The 19,729-nt window shown below is 39.3% G+C and overlaps 1 pseudogene; it reads left to right on the forward strand.

Annotated features, from left to right (window-relative positions):
• Positions 1-2,525: 2,525 nt before the first annotated feature.
• Positions 2,526-18,118, forward strand: LOC122220775 (annotated as a pseudogene).
• The last annotated feature ends 1,611 nt before the right edge of the window (positions 18,119-19,729 follow it).

Genomic DNA, 19,729 nt, shown 5'->3' on the forward strand with positions numbered 1-19,729 from the left:
ACTTAACAAGAATTTTCTTACATTTTCAGTGGGAAAAAGAATAGAGTACATATTGATAAGTTGTCTTAAAAATTAAATGACAAAATGCATCATCATAATACCTAGTACTGAGCTATTTGTAAGCTATAGCCAATGTGAGTTGAATTGTGTCCCTGAAAAATTCATATGTTGGAGCTCTAACCCCAGTACTTTTGAATGTGACTGTATTTGGAGACAGGGACTTTAAAGATGTGGTTAAGTTAAAGCCAGGCTGTTTGGGTGGGTCTTAATCCAATCTGCTTGTATACTTAGAAGACAAAACTTGGACACACAAAGAGATACCAGGGATGCCTCCACGCAGAGGAAAGACCATGGGCACACACACAGCAAGACGGCCATCTACAAGCCAGGGAGAGAGGCTTGAGAAGAAACCAAACCTGATGGCACCTTGATCTTGGACTTCTAGTCTCAGTAATGTAAGAAAATAACTTCCTGTTGTTCAAGCCACCCACTCTGTGGCACTTTCTTATGGTATCCTAGTAAACCACTCACATGCATATCAAAACTGCCCCTTTCTTAGTTTTTCATTCCAGGATCTCATCATTCCTGGGTATGTATCAGTAGATGGCTATATGTCAGGGGAAAAAAAAAAAATGTGTCCTCTGTAGTGTTTTGGGCCTACCTACCAGGTTGAGTATATCAGAAAAAAAAAACCTAGAAGAAAATAGAATAATTTTCCCAGAAGGAAATATTGAATAGATTCATATTCCATATTCACTGATACTGTAATCCCAGCAGGCAGGGAATTCTTCTCCATGCTATGGCTCAGAGACCACAGTAATGTTAGCATGAGGACCAGGTGGAATAAAGTCAGGGTTTAAGTGCATTTATTTTCAGAGAATTAGTAAAGGATGGGATGGAGTGAAGGTTAGTTCTTCCTTTGGTCTTTCAGGTCTAATTTTGACTCACCAGCTCTATAAATGCTTCTTAGGAACACTAGGTACTTAATAGAAGCTAAACAACCTCTCCATGACTTATCTATGATTCTGAAAAATGAATCTAGGGAATCAAAGTCATAAATCTCTGTATAACTGCCTTCCAAAGGAAATGATTTTTTGAATGATTTTTATTGGAATAGTAGATCCAATGCATATATCCAGAGATGCAACAAAGCTTCTCAAGATGGAAACAGAAAAACGAGTTAAAATATTAGAACAGAGAAAACAGAACTATGTGGTCCTCTTTTTGAAATCCTAATGATCCAACAATGGCTTGCTGTGTTCACAAAGCATCTTTATGTGTATTATCCCATTTGAAACCCAGAACAATGCAAGAGATACACCGGGAAGATAACTTAAGGTCAAAGAACTCATCAAGTATTTTGCCAGAGATCAAAACAGTGAGTGGAAATAAATAATATTTTCCAGCATTTCCTATATGTAGGCATTTGATACAACATTCAGAATGACAAAGGTAAATTACATCCAGATTGACTAACGTCCTGCCAATCAAGAAGACTTTATTTATCATACTGTTCTATCAAAAATATTGCTGTTCAATAAAACTTTAAATTGTATTCTTCATAACTGATGGACGGTAATTAACTACAAGAAGCCAAAGGCAGGAATAGAAGCAGGTTTCCTAAATACTGATTATTCTATAATATTCCAAGACAAGGAGCTGGAGCCTGTATTAGATCACTTTAGACCCACAAGTGATCTAGTTTTGTAGTCTCTTAGAGGAGTTGGAAAGATAAACTCTCCCAGCCGTTCTTCTGTCTGGTCATTTGTCCGGCCAGAAAAACCCAGCTGTGTACACACAGATGAGGGTCTGTATGAGTTAGGGTCTCTGGTGAGGAGACAAAAACCACAGCGCGGTGGACTTCGGCTGTGTCCGCTTGGCCAGGCTGCAGCAATTCAACCTAGGTGCTGCCGTGGAGGTATTTTGTAGCTGTGGTTAAAGTCCGTAATCAGCTGACTTTAAAGCGAGGGAGATAAAATCTGGGTGGTCCTGATTCAGTTTGCTGAAAGGCCTTATGAGCAGAGCTGAGGTGTGCCTGATGAAGAAATCCTGTCTGTGGACAGCAGCTCAGCCATGGCCAAGGGTGCCAGGCTGCCCTAGGGAGTTCAGCCTTGCCTAGCCAGACCCCACATTCATGTAAGCTCATTCCTTGTTATAGATAAACAAACAAACAAACAAACAGTGAGAATTTAATACAAGTATTTGTTAACTACTTAAACAAGTTGTTAACTGGGTCAATGGAAGGGTAAAGCAGAGAATACTGAGACAGCACAGAGTTAGCAACAGAGGAGGCAGTTACCACCACTAGTTCTCAGGGCACAAAGGGGAACGTGAGGCTGGAATTATTAAAATTGGGAAATTTATGCCAGCCTGGGACAGCCCTCTGGGAAGCAATGCTGGCTGACAGCTGCTGATGTCTGCATAGGCATTGGAAGGCTGGTTTGGAGAAGGGGGGGAACTGTAAATCGGCTTCAGCTGCTGCTTGTAGAAAGGCGCTGTGAGAGGGAAGAGGCCAGGATAGGGTGATGCCGACGGGAACTGCCGACAGGTAGGGAGCAAACAGGAAACAGCATGTCCACCCGTTCTGGAGCCTTCCAGTCTCCTCCTTCCTTATGTTTGGGAAACTAACAAGCATCCAGCTGGCAAAGCAAAAAAAAAAAAAAAAAAAAAAAAAGTGTTGCATCTGAAGCAAACGTTCAGAAAGATAAAGGTAAATTAGATTCAGGCTGATTAATTTCTTATCAATCAAGAAGACTTGACTTAATGCACTATTCTGTCCAAGCAGGTATGTTAGACACAGAGACAAAGTAGCTTAATAACTGAACAGGGTATATGTATTGCTCAGAATATATATAAGTGAAAAAGCTGTGTTTTCCCAAAGAAGAACCAAAGAAAGTATGTAAGTGGATATATCTGCAGCATACCACTTCTTAAGTCTTCTACCTTCCTAAATATAGATAAATCAAAATTATTTCCCACCACATTTCATTCTTTTCAAAAGCAGCCATTTGGGGGCACCTGGATGGCTCAGTTGGTTGAGTGACTTGATTTTGGCTCAGGTCATGATCCCAGGGTTTGGGATTGATCCTCGGCTTTGGGCTCCACACTGAGTGTGGATCCAGCTTAAGATTCTCTCCCTCCCCCCGGCCCTCTCCCCCCCCCCACCCCCGTCCTTCCCCCACTCTCTCCCTCTCAAATAAATAATTGCCTCTATCAATCCACTGGAGTCAGCAATAGTCATACTAATTGCCAAAACGCTTTAAGAAAAATACTCAACCAAACTAATGATATTCTTGGTTTGGGTTAGAAGTGGGACAGAGTAGGAGTATACACTAGCTACTCAGGGGTTGTGCAATGTCCCAGCTGTGAGTAGGAAGTGCCACGGGAGTAGGAAACATGATAAAGTCGTAAATATTAGAAAGTGAGAAATGGCCAGACTGGGAGACCAACTTGGCATAAAGAATGAGGAAAGAGGAAAATCTGCATGACCCTGAGGTGGTTTGTGTTTTGTTTTGAGCAAAACGAGGCAGAGACAATCGCAAAAGCAGCAGCAGCTCACGGAGTGTGGCTCACAGATGTTTGCAGCACAAAGTCTCCTGCGTGCCTTCAACATCAGCCTGAAGTTCCTTGAAAACGCCGTGTTCATGTGCCTGTAACTCTTCATGGGTCCTGCCTTCTGCCTGAATGCTTTTCTTTCCTTATCTTTCCATGAGAGACTTGCCTAAACTTCCAGTTGGTTCAATCTTCTCCTCAGTAACACCTCCTGTGACCCAGGGCTGCAGCACTGCACAGCCCCAGGAGAGTATTCACATTTGTTTTATGTAACTGTTGTCCCTGGGAGCTATGCGACCTGACAGCCTCCCTCTGATCTCCCCTAGGCATCAGACATGCTGCTTCCTCTTCTTTCCTTCCTTCCTTCCTTCCTTCCTTCCTTCCTTCCTTCTTTCCATCCTTCCTCTCCTTCCTTCCTTTCTCCTTCCCTCCCTCCTTTCCTCTCTCCCTTCCTCCTTCTCTCTCTTTCTTTATATATAGGTAGATATATGTCTCTATCTCTACCTACCTACCTACTTACCTACCTACCTACCTACCTACCTACCTATTATTATCAGTAATCTAGGGCTGCTGTAACAAAACATAACACAGAGCACAGCATGGGTGGTGGAAACAACAGAAATTTATTTTCTCACAGTTCTGGAAGCTGGAAGACAAAGATCAAGGGGCTGTGCTGTCATGGTTGATTTCTGATGAGGCCTCTCTACCTGGCTTGTAGACAGCCACCTTCTCCCTTCCTCCTTACATGACCTCCTTCTGGGTACACTCTGAGAAAGAGAGATCTCTGGTGTCTCTTCCTCTTATTAATAAAGATACAAGCTCTGGAAGATTGAAGCCCATTCTTTATGAACTCATCAACCTTAATCACTTCCCTGAAGGTCCTATCTCTAAATACAGTCACATCAGGGGTTAGGGCCTGAACGATGAATTTTGGGAAACACAATTCATTCTATGACACTAAGTATCTATATTTGTTTCATGCCTGTTCACCCCTCGAGCCTGATTATACAGAGTATAATGTTTGTACCTAATTGAAAGGCTGGCACAGCTCCTTTAGAATGCACATTTGGAAGAATTAGCTGATTTGGATGAAAGATAATAAATTTAACATTACACATATAGATCTTAAGATGATGGTAGGACAGTGTCTAAATGGGGAATTGGAAGGAGGAACAGAAGCCCAGAATAAAAAGTGAAGTTGAAGATGCATTTGAGAAAGTTTAGAAACAGAAGTCAACATAACCATTGGCACATTGGTACAATCAAAACAACAGATTCTACCACATTCTTTTATTGTAGCTCCTGTCATTGTTCTGGCATTCAGTTCTTGAGCTCGCCACTAAACTGAAATTCTTTCATCTAATGAGGGCAGTGTGCAGGGGAATGGCATTGGCTCAGTGGAATTCATTTTCTTCATAAAAATTCAAGCTTAACTCCACACTGCTTTGCCAAAGGGTGCCATGATAGTGAATCCACATGCCTTTCCCATGTTCTCCACTTCCCCAACATGTCAAACTGTCTCATGATAATGCCTCACTAATTTTATGAGATAAGATGGTTTATTACATTGCTTTTTAAACCTATTAGGAAAAAGCAGATTTTATTGTAGGAAAAAAAAATCTCCAGATTTGACATTCCACGTCTTCTTTCCAATTAATGGTTAATTAAGATTTAGATTCTATTCAATCATCCCCACCTAGTTTTGTACCATCATAAATCCTTTGACTGGATAGGCTGTGATGCAGATAAACCACAGGCACAGGTCAGAGTGAAGAAAAAAGAAATGGTATCTTATATGATTTAATGCCATTCAGTTGCAATTATTCATGTAAAACTGGATATAAATGGACTTATTCTACATTGGGCATTTAGGATTTGCCTTTTAATAGTCATTGGCATAAGTATGTAAGTTCAGAGTGTTCACTAGTGAATGGTGGTGTATGATTATTTGCAGAATGACATATCACTTGGAAAGAAAAAGGAGAACAGCAGCATATTGAATAAATAACAGAATTTATTACTTATTTATTTAATTTATTTTAGAGAGAGAGTGTGTGTGAGTGGGGCAGAGGGAGAGAGAGAGAGAAAGGGAGAGAGAGAGAGAATTTTATATTCTCTCTTCATATTCAGAGTAGAGCCCCAGTGTGGGGCTTGATCCCACAACCCTGGAATCATGACCTGAGCTGAAATCAAGAGTTGGGCACTCAACCTACTGAGCCACCCAGACTCCTCTAGAAAACAGAATTTTAAAAGTTATTTTTAGCAAACACTAATTTGAATAGTATCCAAACGCCTAAATTTCATCAACTCCATTTTTCACTTTTATATAGTGTTGCAATATTATACCTTATTCTGATGATAAGAAAGAATACCGAAGCGGTGGTGCATTTAAGATGTTATTGTCTTTTGGTGATGTCTGTGAATCCCCATTTTACTTTTTAGAGAGTTTACATTGGCTCCCATGTGACTGATACTCGATTTTATAATATTTAAGATTTATCTGTCTCTTTACTGACATCTACCTTCTAGTTGAAATCTTTTTATAGGAGTTTTCATTAGCGGTTTTGTAAAACTATTATTTCTCTATTATTTATCTCATTTTTGCTTGCCATTTATGCAATCATAGGAAGTCAGTAATGCTTTGAATCATGGCTTGCAATATGTATCATTTATACAGCAATCTTATAACAAGAAGACTGTAGCAAACAGAATGGCGTCAAGAACATTAATCAAATTGTGATATTATTCACTCGGGCTTCATGAGACAGCTGCCCAACTATGTGTACTGGGATCTTTCGGATTTGTAGGCGACTGAGACTAACCTCATGAGAACTGACCGTATCTTACACCACAGATTATCTCTAAGACAGTCATATCACTTGAGACTCATTTCGTTTTAGCCAATATTACTTATTTGTATCTCTGGACAAAGGCACAAATGTGGAAGCTATCTTAAGCTGCGTTTCTAGTGCTTTAGAAGACTTGTATCCCAGTATTGGCCACGAATGTCATGTCCTAGTGTCAAATAATAACAGAAGAGTTTAAAAAAAAATATTTGAAACCAAGACTACAAGCTAGTGACAGGGATTTCTATCGGTAACTAGCTTTTGGTTGCAAGGCATAGGTTCCTTAGAACAATGGTTTCTAAATGCCCACCCACAGATCCATTTGGTTTCACAGGGCTTCCTTTCATTAGTCTGTAGTAGAACAAAACAACTACGGGCAGCACAATACATCTATCATAGAATTAAATTTATCTCATTCAGAGGAGAGTTCTTCTACCCCAGATGCACGTCTTTTGGTGTTAAAATGGTTTTGTATCATGAAATGTCAATAAAGGCGGTATGAGATTTTATTTATTTGTGCCTTTTGTCATGTTTTTTAATGACAGAAACTGGCACCCCTACACGCATCCTCCATTTTATATGAAATTGTACTTATCTCAAGAATCTTACAGTTTGGAAGCTGCTCAGTGCAGGGATCCCTCAGGAGCCTTTTGAGATCAGCTATCCCCTTTGCTCTCCAACACACAGCCCCTTCCCAGCCTCAGGTTCATGCCACAGAAACACCAGAGTGTTCTTTTTTTTTTTTTTAATTTAAAAAAAAATTTTTTTTTTAATGTTTATTTATTTTTGAGACAGAGAGAGAACATGAATGGGGGAGGGGCAGAGAGAGAGGGAGACACAGAATCGGAAGCAGGCTCCAGGCTACGAGCCGTCAGCCCAGAGCCCGACTCGGGGCTCGAACTCACGGACCGTGAGATCGTGACCTGAGCTGAAGTCGGACGCTCAACCGACTGAGCCACCCAGGCGCCCCAACACCAGAGTGTTCTTACAGAATCTTGCAAACAATAGGAGAGAGCCTGCCCCGAGCAACAAATGTCTTCCTTCTAGGCAATTCTAGCCGTAGCATGGGCCATCAGAAGGGTGGCTTGTCATCTAGAAGAGCAGTCCGGTGTGGGAGATAACCTTGTCTAGAGAAGGAAGAGAGAAGGAATCTACTTCTGTCTTTCCTTAGGCAAGGACAAAATTATCTCAACTCTTCTTAGTTCACTTTAAACCTCACATCCCATTTACAGAAAAACATGATAGGATTCAGAAAGCTTTTGTGGTTTGTTTATGGTCTCATAGTGAGGGGTAGACTTAGAAATCACAAATCTCTGACTTTTCTGAGTTGCAAGCGGCAGCTTTTAAGAAAAGAATCTTGGAGGGAAGATTTGGAAATAATCCGCTGAGGCATACAGATGGCAAACAACTCAAGTAAATGTTATGGGGGTTGTGAGAATGAAGCATCTGAAAACGTAACTATTATTGGTGAAATATTACCCTAATCTATTATTTCATGAAATGATCCTTGTGTTTACCCATGCCCTGAAACATTCTGCATCCATCTGCAACATTTATTCTGCTGGAGACAAATAGCTTCTAGTCTCCCTACTTAGTTCTACATGGTTAAATGACTCCTTCAGTTCACAGCTATTTTTTAATTAAAGGAAATGCACGTTCCCCTCTGGCCATGGTTCTCAACACTGAGAAACGTCATGTAACAGAATCGAGGCAAATTTCCCCCTACAACCAAAAGCTTTGTGATCACGCCGTTTTCTAGGGATATTGGGTCTGGCGGTTCTGTGGCTAACGGACTTGTGCTGGCTTTTCCGAGAGAGAAGAAGCAGACGACGTGTAAGATTTGCTGAATGAAAGAACAGTTGGGGAACACAGGTAAACAGGTGGGGTTACCTTAAAGCTGTCCCCTCATCCTGCTCTGCAAGATGGGTGCAGTGCAACAAAGCACTGTCTGCGCCCTACCTACAAAAGACTTAAACCTGGAGGCTGATTTAGAACGCGATTTTGAGTGGTCCATTTTACTTCCCACTGCTTTCTTCAATACTCTTAGTTTTCTTTTCTCTTGCGAAGTATTCCGGATGTTATTAATTTGTGGTTGTGAGGTCTAAAGATTATTACACTGTTGGCTGTTATAGCTCAGATCCAAACAGGCCCCGAGAGGCTGTTATTCTCAGCAAAACTAGTCTGTCTAGATTTTATCTGGGTTGTAGGTGTCTGCAAAAATCAGCCTTCAGAGTAAGTCCTTTTATTAAGATTTCTCGTTTTGCCTTGTGCATTTGTTTTATTTTGCCCGCCCCCGGGGAACATTTAATGAGCAACAAGTATAAAGTTGCTCCCGAGCCCCAGCGAGTTCCCCCTTCAGGAGCCTGGAAGTTTGACATTTTGTTTTGACTTTGAATTGGAAAGCCAGAAAGAGGGAGCCAGGTAGGTGTTGTGGAAAATAGCGTGTGGGAAGCGACTACCACAGAGGCCAATGCCGGTCTCAGTTTGGATTAGTCAGTTTATTTCAATGAACAAGCCTATGAAACAAGATGAATATGTTTGAATATTTGGAGAAATGAGAGCCCTGAATAAAGAACTTTAAATACTGCTGTCTGTGCAAACTAGTCTTTCTGGAGGAAAAGGGGAAATGAGGTATTCAAAAGGGAGTTGCTGACTGCTGCATAACCCTAAACCATGAAGATGCTCTACAGTGTCATTGCCGTATCCACAGAAGGGACTGAGAGCTGGAGTGCTACCAAGGACCAAGAGGAAAAAGTGCCGTATACTTGAGGAAATTGAGGGGAAGTGAATACTGTAATAAGACACTGTAAGCCATTTTGTGAGTCAGGCTCTGCTATCCCAGTCTTGCCTTGTACAGCTCCTTGTAGCTGGATGATCTGGCTTGGCTTCAGGCATCCCCATTCCTGGGCCAATCCTGAGAGAGGGAGGAAATGCAGCAGGAGCGCCACAGTCCCTGTGAACTGGGGAGTGCAATTGATTTGGAATCTTCGATGTGACTTCCATACTCTGTATTCTGCCCTGCTGTCCTGCCTGGTGCTCTAACCTTTCCGGAAAAAGAGAGTCTTCTACCCCTCGTCTGTTTGACTTGTGTCTTCGTGCCCTCCCCTACTTGGGTTGACCAGGGGAGTGGACCTAAGAATAGAGTTTGTCTCTTTCCTACCTCCTGACAACTAGTAGGGGGTCCTATCCAACATGAACAGTCTTTCACAATGGCATCCATTTCTGACACCACTCCTGCCTCCCAAAAGCCTGACTTTCCTTGGACCTATGAGAAACAGCGTACCAAAGTGGTTAATAATGCAGGTTACTGCCTGGGTTCCAATCCCCGCTCCATCATCTACTAAAGCTGTTTAGTTTTAGTTATTCAACCTATCTGAAATCTCAGTTTTCTAACCAGGAACATAGAAGTAATAATATACTTAACCCTTTGAGTTGGAAAGAAAATCAACTGAGAACATAGTAAATTCTTGGGAAGAATGAGTGACAGTTATGTTGACGGTTTGCTATCCCCGTACTCAGTATGTCTGATCAAATCCCCCATTTTGAATGTCTGTGATTATTTGGACCGGCATACAACTAAGGAAGTACAACAAGGAGCATATTACTGTATTGCCCAGCTGCCTCTTCGGGTGCACAAGGAGATTACTAGAGATAATAGTAATTTGGGGAAGAAATGCTTTAATATACATATTTTTTACTTTCGAAAGTGACCTTTTAGAAAATTTGAAATAACATTAGACACAAGAGGCAAAAAGATTGCTACACAGAAATACCAATATACCCTTTATCCGGAGATCCTTTCAAGTTTTGCTCATTGTCCCAGCCATGTCCAGGGATATGACAACATGGACAATAGCACCATTCCCAGATTCCATTTGGCACCCAGCTGTCATGTGTCTCTAGGTCCCTTCAACTGGGGGCAATATCTTAGCCTTGACCAACATCTTGACCTTCATGACCTTGACATTTCTGAAGTTGCTGGGCATTTCTTTCGTAGAGTTTTTCTTATTGTAGTTTTGCTTACTGTTTCCTCCAGAAGAGAACCACATTATGCATTTTTGGTGAGTATATTGCAGAAGGGATGTAGGTAGTGTTCTCATTGAATTCTACCAGGTGGCACATGTCCCATTACTGAGGGCACTAATTTGATTCCTTGATAAATACAATGTCTGTGAGGATTCTCCTCTGGAACATTACTTTGGAGTTACTAAGCATTTTTCTGTGGAGCGACTTTTGTTTCATGCAAATGCCCCATTCTTCAGCACACTTTCACCACTAGCTACAGTAGCCATTGAATTTATTATCACCATAATGCATAGAAGTGGTGGTTTTCAAATTACAATACTTTTCCTGTATTTATTATTTGATAGTAAAGTTTCTTTAATCTCTACTTATTTGTATTAGTTCAATGGCTTAGTTTCTTTAATCTCTACTCATTTTTATTAGTTCAATGGTTTATAACCCACCAATATGATTATTTATTTTGATGCTTAAATGTTTAGGAACCCCTTCGAACTAGATAATTTCTCTTAACGTGTTTCCTTCATTCTTTCAGGACTTCCTTTGTTTTTGGCACAAGATGTTCCAAGTTCATTTTCTACTTTCCTTGACCCTAATTGGGATAAGCTACTTCTCCATGAAGGCTGGGTTCTTTTAGTGGAGAATAGTATGTAGAAATAGAAACAGAAATAATAGAAACCAGGGTCTGGATGTAAGGTATGTTCATTGATACTGGGGCCTTGATGTCTGACGTGTGCCTTTCACTTACATTTTCTATTAAATCTCTTATTTCATTCTACACTACCGAATTTATAATTCATTTGAATCTTCCTCTGTTCCATATTCGTATTTACTTCTTCATCAGTGAGAAACCAAGCCCCGTCATCCTCAATATATTTGCTAATTTGCTCAATCCCCTTATGTAGGCAAGTTCCCAGCTTACCAAGTTTCCTCACCCCCACCCCAACCTTGATACTCCATCGTGGCACAACCACCATTACTGGACCTGCCTGATGTCATGAAGGAAGGAAGGGAGAGAGGGAGGAAAGAAGGAGGAAGGGAAGAAAACAGAAGATTAACAGAATTGTCTTAATTTGGTCATGGTTTCAATGGGTGCTTATATTACTTAAAACATTCTTAAAACTACCGTTAAGTTTTACTTTTGTTGATCATTCCATTCCTATGAAATTGCTGTTGGTTTTGTCTTTTGATTATTATTTGGTTCCTCTCACATTCTTTGTCATGACCAGGTTCTCAGACACTGAAAGTAATAATGGGAGGGAGAGGTAATCAGTTTGGTAGGTCATGCACACAAACCTTGGACCTTTCATTGTGCCCGGATGATAGAGTACTGAGTGACAACTTTTAACGAAATCCTATGGTGTGTGTGTGTGTGTGTGTGTGTGAGCGTGTGTATCTGGGGAAGGAAGCAGAGAATAGTTTGTCAAAGGAATGGTAAGGTCTATTTCCAAAAGAAGGAAGAAAAAAAATGTGTATCTTCTTTTCAATCCACATCTCTCTCCTGATTCATTGTGACAGTCTCCAAACTCATCTTTACCTTTGATCTTCTTAGCTTTTTTAGTGGAGGCCATTCATTATTCTCCACCAAGCTGACAACACTTCTTTATCCTCTACCACTCTGGGTCAAATTTGCCTGGTGGGCATCTCCATTGTATCATTAATGGCACTAATTTGAATTTTGTCGTTATCAAGAAACTCTGAAGTTCTCCGGAACAGGAATCTTTTGATTCACTTTCAATCCCAAGCCTGAAAGTACCTCGAATTTAATAAGTGCACAATAAACATTTGCTGAATGGATAAATTAATGGATGTATGAGAGTGACCTAAGGAAGCTAGAGTTAGATACTGTCATCTCTTCCTTTGCAAGTTAGTATTTATAGTTGATTATTTTGGAGCAAGGTTCAGGAGTCTGCACTTTTAACTAGAGTCCCCAAGTGATTCTACTTAGGTCACACTTCAGGAAAAATTGAGATATGCTTCCATGTTCTTGATTTCAAATTTTACAAACTAACTTCATTCTCCAGTGCCACCATTAGAGCACTTTCTTGAGCATTGAAGACACTAAATGATTATATGTTTTAAGAGGCATTGGGATGCAACCCTGATTACCTATTAGCCTTCCGGGATGCACATTAACACAGCATTATTTTCCTTCTACTGTATCATGTAGGCCACTTAAATATTTCTTTACATTCTTCCAAATAGCTCTTCACTACCTATGCATTTCACAGCTGAATCTAAAGTGAAACCTCCCATTTCTAAGAAATACGGACATACAGTTACTCTCGATTTGTAAAATGCAATAAGCAACCTTTTAGGATTACAAAATTGTTAATGCATGAGAACAAAGGCAATGGGCTTAAAAGTATTGACACCTAAGGGACATTTACAGATAACCTGGTCTCATAGACTATGCACAGGATTAGATAAGTGGCAAATGTGTTTTTTTTTTTTAAATTTTATTCATTTATTTTGAGAGAGAGAGAGAGAGAGCACAGAAGGGGCAGAGAAAGAGAGGGAGAGAGAAAGAATCCCAAGCAGGCTCCGTTCCATCAGTGTGGAGCCCTATGAGGGGCTCAAACCCAAGAGAACTGTGAGATCATGACCTGAGCTTAAGTCAGACACTTAACCAACTAAGCCACCCTGGTGCCCCAACATGTTTTGTTATCATGGCATATTTTTTTTTCCTTTCTAAGTATTCAGGCGCATATTAATAGATTATATAGTTTTCTGCATGACTGGATTGCTTTATATACTTTCTAACTAAATGATCCCATAAGGAAAACCAAGATTTATTCCCACTTATATCCACATTTTGTTCAATAAAAAAAACAGAGAGTGGTGAAAGTTATGTATGAATTGCATGTTCTTTTTGTCTAATAAGATGGACGGTGTTTGTGTTTGAAGAAACATAATAAGAAAAAACAGGCTTGTTTATGACTGTGATGTCTATAGGTATGAACATGTCAACTGGTGAGAGAAGAGTCTGCACTCGTTCCTGTGGGAGGATTCACTCTGGAGAGCGGGAATCTTCAGTGACAAGGTTTTACCCCAGGTCAGATCAGCCAGGCACTTGGCTTCTTGCCATTCTACTTAAGTGGCTGAAGTAGGGAGGTCAAGGCCATGGCCACCACTTCAAAGCCCCAGAGCCAGGCTCTGGGCCTCTCACTGAACCAGTCACATCCCATTTTCACATCTGATGCAAAGAGTTGTCTGTTCCATTCACCTGCTGGCCTTTGCATTTTATCGTTATATTTTACAGCCTCTATTCTTCCCATGTCTCCTCTTTCCCTCTGCACATGGAAGTTTACAACAGAGCCCCAGGGCCCTCAATAAGTGGATCATGCGCTCAAAGTATGATGCCTATTTGGCAAGAGGAGTTTGAATTGCACTCCTCCTACACCGATTTACAGAAAGGAAAGAAAGGACGTTATCACAGATAAAATCTGTGGATTAATCTTTCTCTCTCTCTTTCATTCTTATTTGAGAGGGGAAAAGGGGGCCACATTTTAGAGAAATGGAGTCAGAGAAAGAATTTTTTAAAGTCTATCACAATAGAAAAAGTGGAAATAAACCACGTATACACAGTAATAGCTACTGCAGAAGTGACTAATCTAGTATATCTCTATCATTGCTCAAACAATGACACAAAAATTCTACCACAGCCACAATGTTTATAGAATTTTGAGTGTCAAGCAATGCCAAAGCAAAGTGAAATTGAGTCACAAGCAGCTATTAGTCAATAAAGGTTACTCTCTAGATGGTGCGTTCTCCTAAGGGGATCTCTGCATTAGTGGCTACGGTTTCAGAGTCCGGTTATCCCTGAAATTCTCTGCCTGTGTTAATAGATGTTTATCCTCAGTCACCAGTTTATTCAGTAGACTGTTGTGTGCATGTGGTTACTGATGAGTGTTTAATCAGTGCTCACTAAACTGGCAGAATTTGGCTCCAGTATAATAGAATGTACTATTAAGACAGTTCATTAAGAACAACAGGGACCAAGTACATTTCTTTCCTCCTTGAGTATACCTATTCAACCATGACGAACCAGCTGGGCTGGTAGTCAATGAAAAAAAGAGAAAAAGCCTAGCTTACATTAGTCTTTATTCTGCTAACTTGTTTTCCACAGATCAGGCTATGCCACTGACATTCCTCAGGGGAATTAGCAATGTAATTGCCACTTAATTACAGTGCTCTATCATAGATCAATTTTTACTTTAGAGAATTATGCTGGGAAATGTGCCTTAGGAGTCTTATTTCTCTGTACATATCGAGAGAGTTTCTCTTTGCTATCTTAAAATAAACATTTCACAGGAAAGATAGACTAAGGCTGTTTGTATCAGAAAAGCCAGAGCTGTCAAAGCTCCCTTAAATTTGATTTCTCTAGAAATGGAAGCATTCACAGAACCACAGGACTGGGAGAAATTTAGAGGAAGCTGCTCACCATGAAAGAGAGAGAGAGGAAATGCTCAAAGCTTGTCTTCAGCGAGCAAGGAAAGAAAAGACAGGCATGTTTTCTTGGAGAAAGGGAGAGAGGGAGTTTTTTGCTTCTTCCTACCTCGGATCCCAGATCAGATTATTCCCCAGAATGCATCAAAATCCATTAAGAGACCATCTCTCGTAGCAGATTTGGGCAAGATTTCATTAATGAATGGAAGCGTAGTTAAAGCCATCCTCACCACTAACTTGCTCTGTAACCTTGGACAAATTTCTTAGTATCCTGGTACATCAGGTTCCTCATCTATAAAATGGGAATAATACTAGTATATACTTACAACAGAAAAGTTTGTTATAAATATTAAAGAAACGAATGTGCATAAAGCTTAGCCTCTTGGTCAGACTCTTATTGTTTGGTTGATTTTTTTTTTTAGTAGAAGTTAACATAAATTAACTTTTTAAAGTTGAAATGTATTTGACATATGACATTATGTACATTTAAGGTATACATGTTAATTTGCTACATTTATAATATTTAATATGTTTGCCATTGTAGCAATAGTTAGCACCTGTATCACATCACATAATTATCATTTCTCATTTTAATAACCTCTTTTAATGTTTAGGCTTAGCATTGCAACTCTCAATTATATTACTAAACTGTAATTCTGTCATTCTTTTGTTCCTCTTCAATGGTAATTTTTGCCAGCAGTTTGAATTTTTCTATCAGTTCTTCCTCTAGTGATTTATTTAAAAAATCAGAATTGTGAAAAAAAATTGAGAATTGATAAATTTAATTTTAACCGGACAATTTATCTTACAGAGCAAAACCATGTTTTTGGTACACGTAGGTAAGGGCAAGTAAAGAAATTAATATTTACTAAGTTCCCTCAACATCTACTACATTTCCATATGGTAGATGATAAAATTTCTTTCCACGGTGAAAAAAAAAATCAGGCTCAGGGAGGTAAAATGGCATTTTTAATGCATCAATAATTTTCTAAGCTTTTCAATGATAAGGACCTTTCCAAAGACGTAAAAATATCACAGATCACCTCGTCACGATAGTCATAAGCGTTGTTATTGTTGAATGAGAATAAACATAGTGATAATAGTTGAGTATAATTGTATATTATATGAATTATAATTGTAGCAAAATAAAAATGAAAAAAGCAGCTTATATTTTTATTCAGCCTATAAATTATGATGTACACATTAGTCCAAACCTAGACTTCTTGCAATAACTCTGTGTGGACCTCCAGGGCTTTTTAATCAACAGTTTTAGGAACCTCACCCTATATAATTATGTATAATTGTAATTATTAATTATTATAATCATTGATTATATAATCATACTATTGATTATATATTATTGTATTATTGCTTATTATGTAATTGATTATATGATCTAATCATATAATCATTGACTATGTAACATGTTTCACAGCATTTTTGAAACATTTTTAAATATTTGGTTTTTTCACAATTTCATTTAGATTAAGTTTACTAACAATATAATATTTATATAAATGAGATTTAATAAATATAACCTTGAATGGATGTCTTTCATTGCTATTAAAATAAGCATTTACTCACATAGAGTATGTGTGTTTTAGGGAATATTTTTGTGGGGCCTCACATTAACAAGAAAAACAGTTTTATAAGGCAGGGAGTAACGATTTTAGATCCAACCATTAGTCAGAAAGCTTTTTGTAAACAAATCTGCTTTATATTCTAGTCACAGTAACATTATGAAATGAGTAGTTATCATAAACATTGATTTAAAAAATCACCAGCTTGGGGTGCCTAGGTGGCTCAGTTGATTAAACATCCAACTCTTGATTTTGGCTCAGGTCGCGATCTCACGGTTCATGAGTTCGAGCCCCCTATCGGGCTCTGTGCTGACAGTGCAAAGCCTGCTTAGGATTCTCTCTCTCCCTCTCTCTCTGTTCTTCCCCCATTTGCATGCTCTCTCTCTCTCTCTCTCTCTCTCTCTCTCTCAAAATAAATAAAAAAATAAATTAAAAAAAATCACCAGCTGATGAATTCCTTTTGTTTGATCTGCTTTAAAGTTCTGAGAAGAACTGGAAATTTCATCCCCTCTGACTCTATCTTATCTTATCTTGTATCTTATCTTATCTTATATCTTATCTATCTATCTCATCTATCTTTTAAGTAGGCTTTGAGCCCAGCCCAGAGCCCAGCTCGGAGCCCAGCATGGTGTCTAAACTCATGACCCTGAGATCAAGAGTCAGACACTTAACGACTGTGTCTGTCTTTATTACCTGATGTGACTGACAGTGTTGACTTTCAGATACCACTTCTTTTTTTTTTTGAAGCAAGAAGGCAAAACACAGTAAAATACATACTGTAGCACTTCCTTTACTTTTGTTCTTTCCATTTGTATAATTTATGTAGATAGACCATAAGAAACAGAATATAATAAGACTACTGCACCATACTTTCCTAAAAGCAGTTGACAAAATCCATACATTAAGAGAACAAAGCAGTATTGTCTCATGACAAATGACTATCCTGACATGTATAAAGCAGAGTAAGCTACTAAACTTGTATAATTTACTCAGTTAACAACTAATTGCTTCTTTTTTGTTAGGAGTTTGCCACCAGAACACAGGTCTTAGGAAAACATCACTAAATTTGAGCCAAAATGGAAAAGGTAAAGACTCCTATCATATTGCTATCATTGGACATGTAAATTCAAGCAAGTCTATTACTACCAGCCATCTGTTCTACGAATGTGGTGGAATCAACAGAATAACCATCAACATTTTTGAGAATGAGACTGCTAAGATGGGAAAGTCCGCTTTAGATATGCCTGGGTCTTGGAAAAACTTAAAGCTGGGTGTGAATATGGTATCACCGCGGGTCTCTTCTTATGGAAATTTGAGACCAGCAAGTATGTGGCCATCACTAATGCTCCAGGACACAGAGACTTTATCAAAAACATGATCACAGGCATATCTCAGGCTGACAGTGCTGTTCTGACAGTTGCTGCTGGTATTTGTAAATTTGAAACTGGTGTTTCCAAGATTGAGAAGACCAGTTAGCATGCCCTACTGGCTTACGTGTTGGGTTTGAAACAACTAACTGTTGGCCTTAACACCATGGATTCTACTGAGCCACTCTTCAGTTAGAAGAGAAATGAAGAAGTCAGGCTCTACATCAAGAAAAGTTTCTATAACGTTAGCACGGTAGCATTTGTGCCCATTTCTGGTTGCAATGGTGGAACATGCTGGAAATAAGTGCTCAAGATGTTGGTTCAAAAAATGGAAATTCGCTATAAAGATGGAAGTGCCAGTGGTGCTACACTGCTTGAAGTTCTGGAAATATCCTGCCACCAACTCATGCAATTGACAAGTCCTTCATCTGTCCCTTCAGGTTGTTTATAAAATTGTTAGTATTAGTATAGCTGCTGTGGGCTGCATGGAGACTAGTGTTCTAAACCAAGCGTAATGGGGCACCTGGCTGGCTCAGTGGGGTGGAACATGCAAATCTTGATCTCAGGGTCGTGAGTTCAAGCCCCGGCATAGAGCTTACTTAATAAAAGAAAAATAAACCAGGCATAACAACCATCTTCACTTCGGTTAACATTACAACTGAAGTAAAGTCAATTGAAATGCATTTTGAAATTTTGCGTGAAGCTCTGCCTAGGAACACCACGGACTTCAATGTCAAGAACGCGTCTATCACAGATGCCTGTTGTGACCATGTGGCTGATAACAGCGAAAATGACTCCACTGATGCAAGCGGCTGTCTTCACTGTTCAGGTGATTATCCTGAACCATTCAGGCCAGATCAGTGGGGACTATCCATGTGAGCTGGAGTGTCACATTGTTCACATTTCTTGTAAGTTTGCCAAGCAGTGAAAGAAGATTGATAGCTGCTCTGGTAAAAAGATGAAAGTTGGCCCCAATTCTTGAAATCTAGTGATGCTACTAACATTGAAATGGTTCCTGACAAAATTGTGTGTGTTGAAAACTTCTGACTATTATCCTCTGGGTCATTTTGCTGTTCCTGATATGATGGAGACAGTTATTATGGGTATCATCACGGCAGTGGACACCATAGGCTGCAAAGTCACCAACTCTGCTCAGAAAACCCAGATTGGCTGAATGAATATTATTTAGAACATGGCACTCTGTCTTGGTTGCTTGTGGAAGAGTGTCTCAGAGCCGTTTGTCTCGCTTGGCCATTTCAGTTTAATACCTAAAGACTGGTCAATGATAGAAGTGCTACGTAAAACATACAGAAAGGAAGGAATGTTTTCCCGACCATTTTTTGTGGCAATTTTAAGTTGTTAGATTTTAAAATCAGTACTTTTAAAATAGAAACATCTTGACCAAAATCGGTCAGAGAATTTTGAGACCAATTAAAACAAAGTTTGATAAACCCGTGTCTTCTTTTGGTCAGCACCAAAGCTTCCCATAGAATTTCCTGGGCAAAGATGTAAGGAGAAAATAATGTTGCCCATGATGTATTTCTGGTATTCCATTTGCCAGAACTTGATGAATTGGATATTTTAGAGTTAAATGATTATTCTCAGGGCAGTGATTAAAGTGTTTTTTCTTCATTTACATCTAATAAAGAGGATCATCTCTTGATTTAGATACCCCACGAAAAGTTATGGGAGGGATCTGTCATTTTCGATTTTCACATTTCTTAGGATAGAAGAACTAAGAGTAACTTGTTATGTTATGTATAACTTCATAAGAGGGCCAAAATTCTGCAGTATTAGAAGCCATGTATGTGACATAGAGAATTTAATTTTATGTATTCTATAAATATTTAGTTAACTTGTTGGTACAATCTCTTACACTTAGTTTCCCAGTTCTTAAATGCATTGTCACGTCTCC

Source organism: Panthera leo, chromosome B2 (assembly GCF_018350215.1).
Source record: "Panthera leo isolate Ple1 chromosome B2, P.leo_Ple1_pat1.1, whole genome shotgun sequence".
In the NCBI taxonomy this organism is placed as follows: domain Eukaryota; kingdom Metazoa; phylum Chordata; class Mammalia; order Carnivora; family Felidae; genus Panthera; species Panthera leo.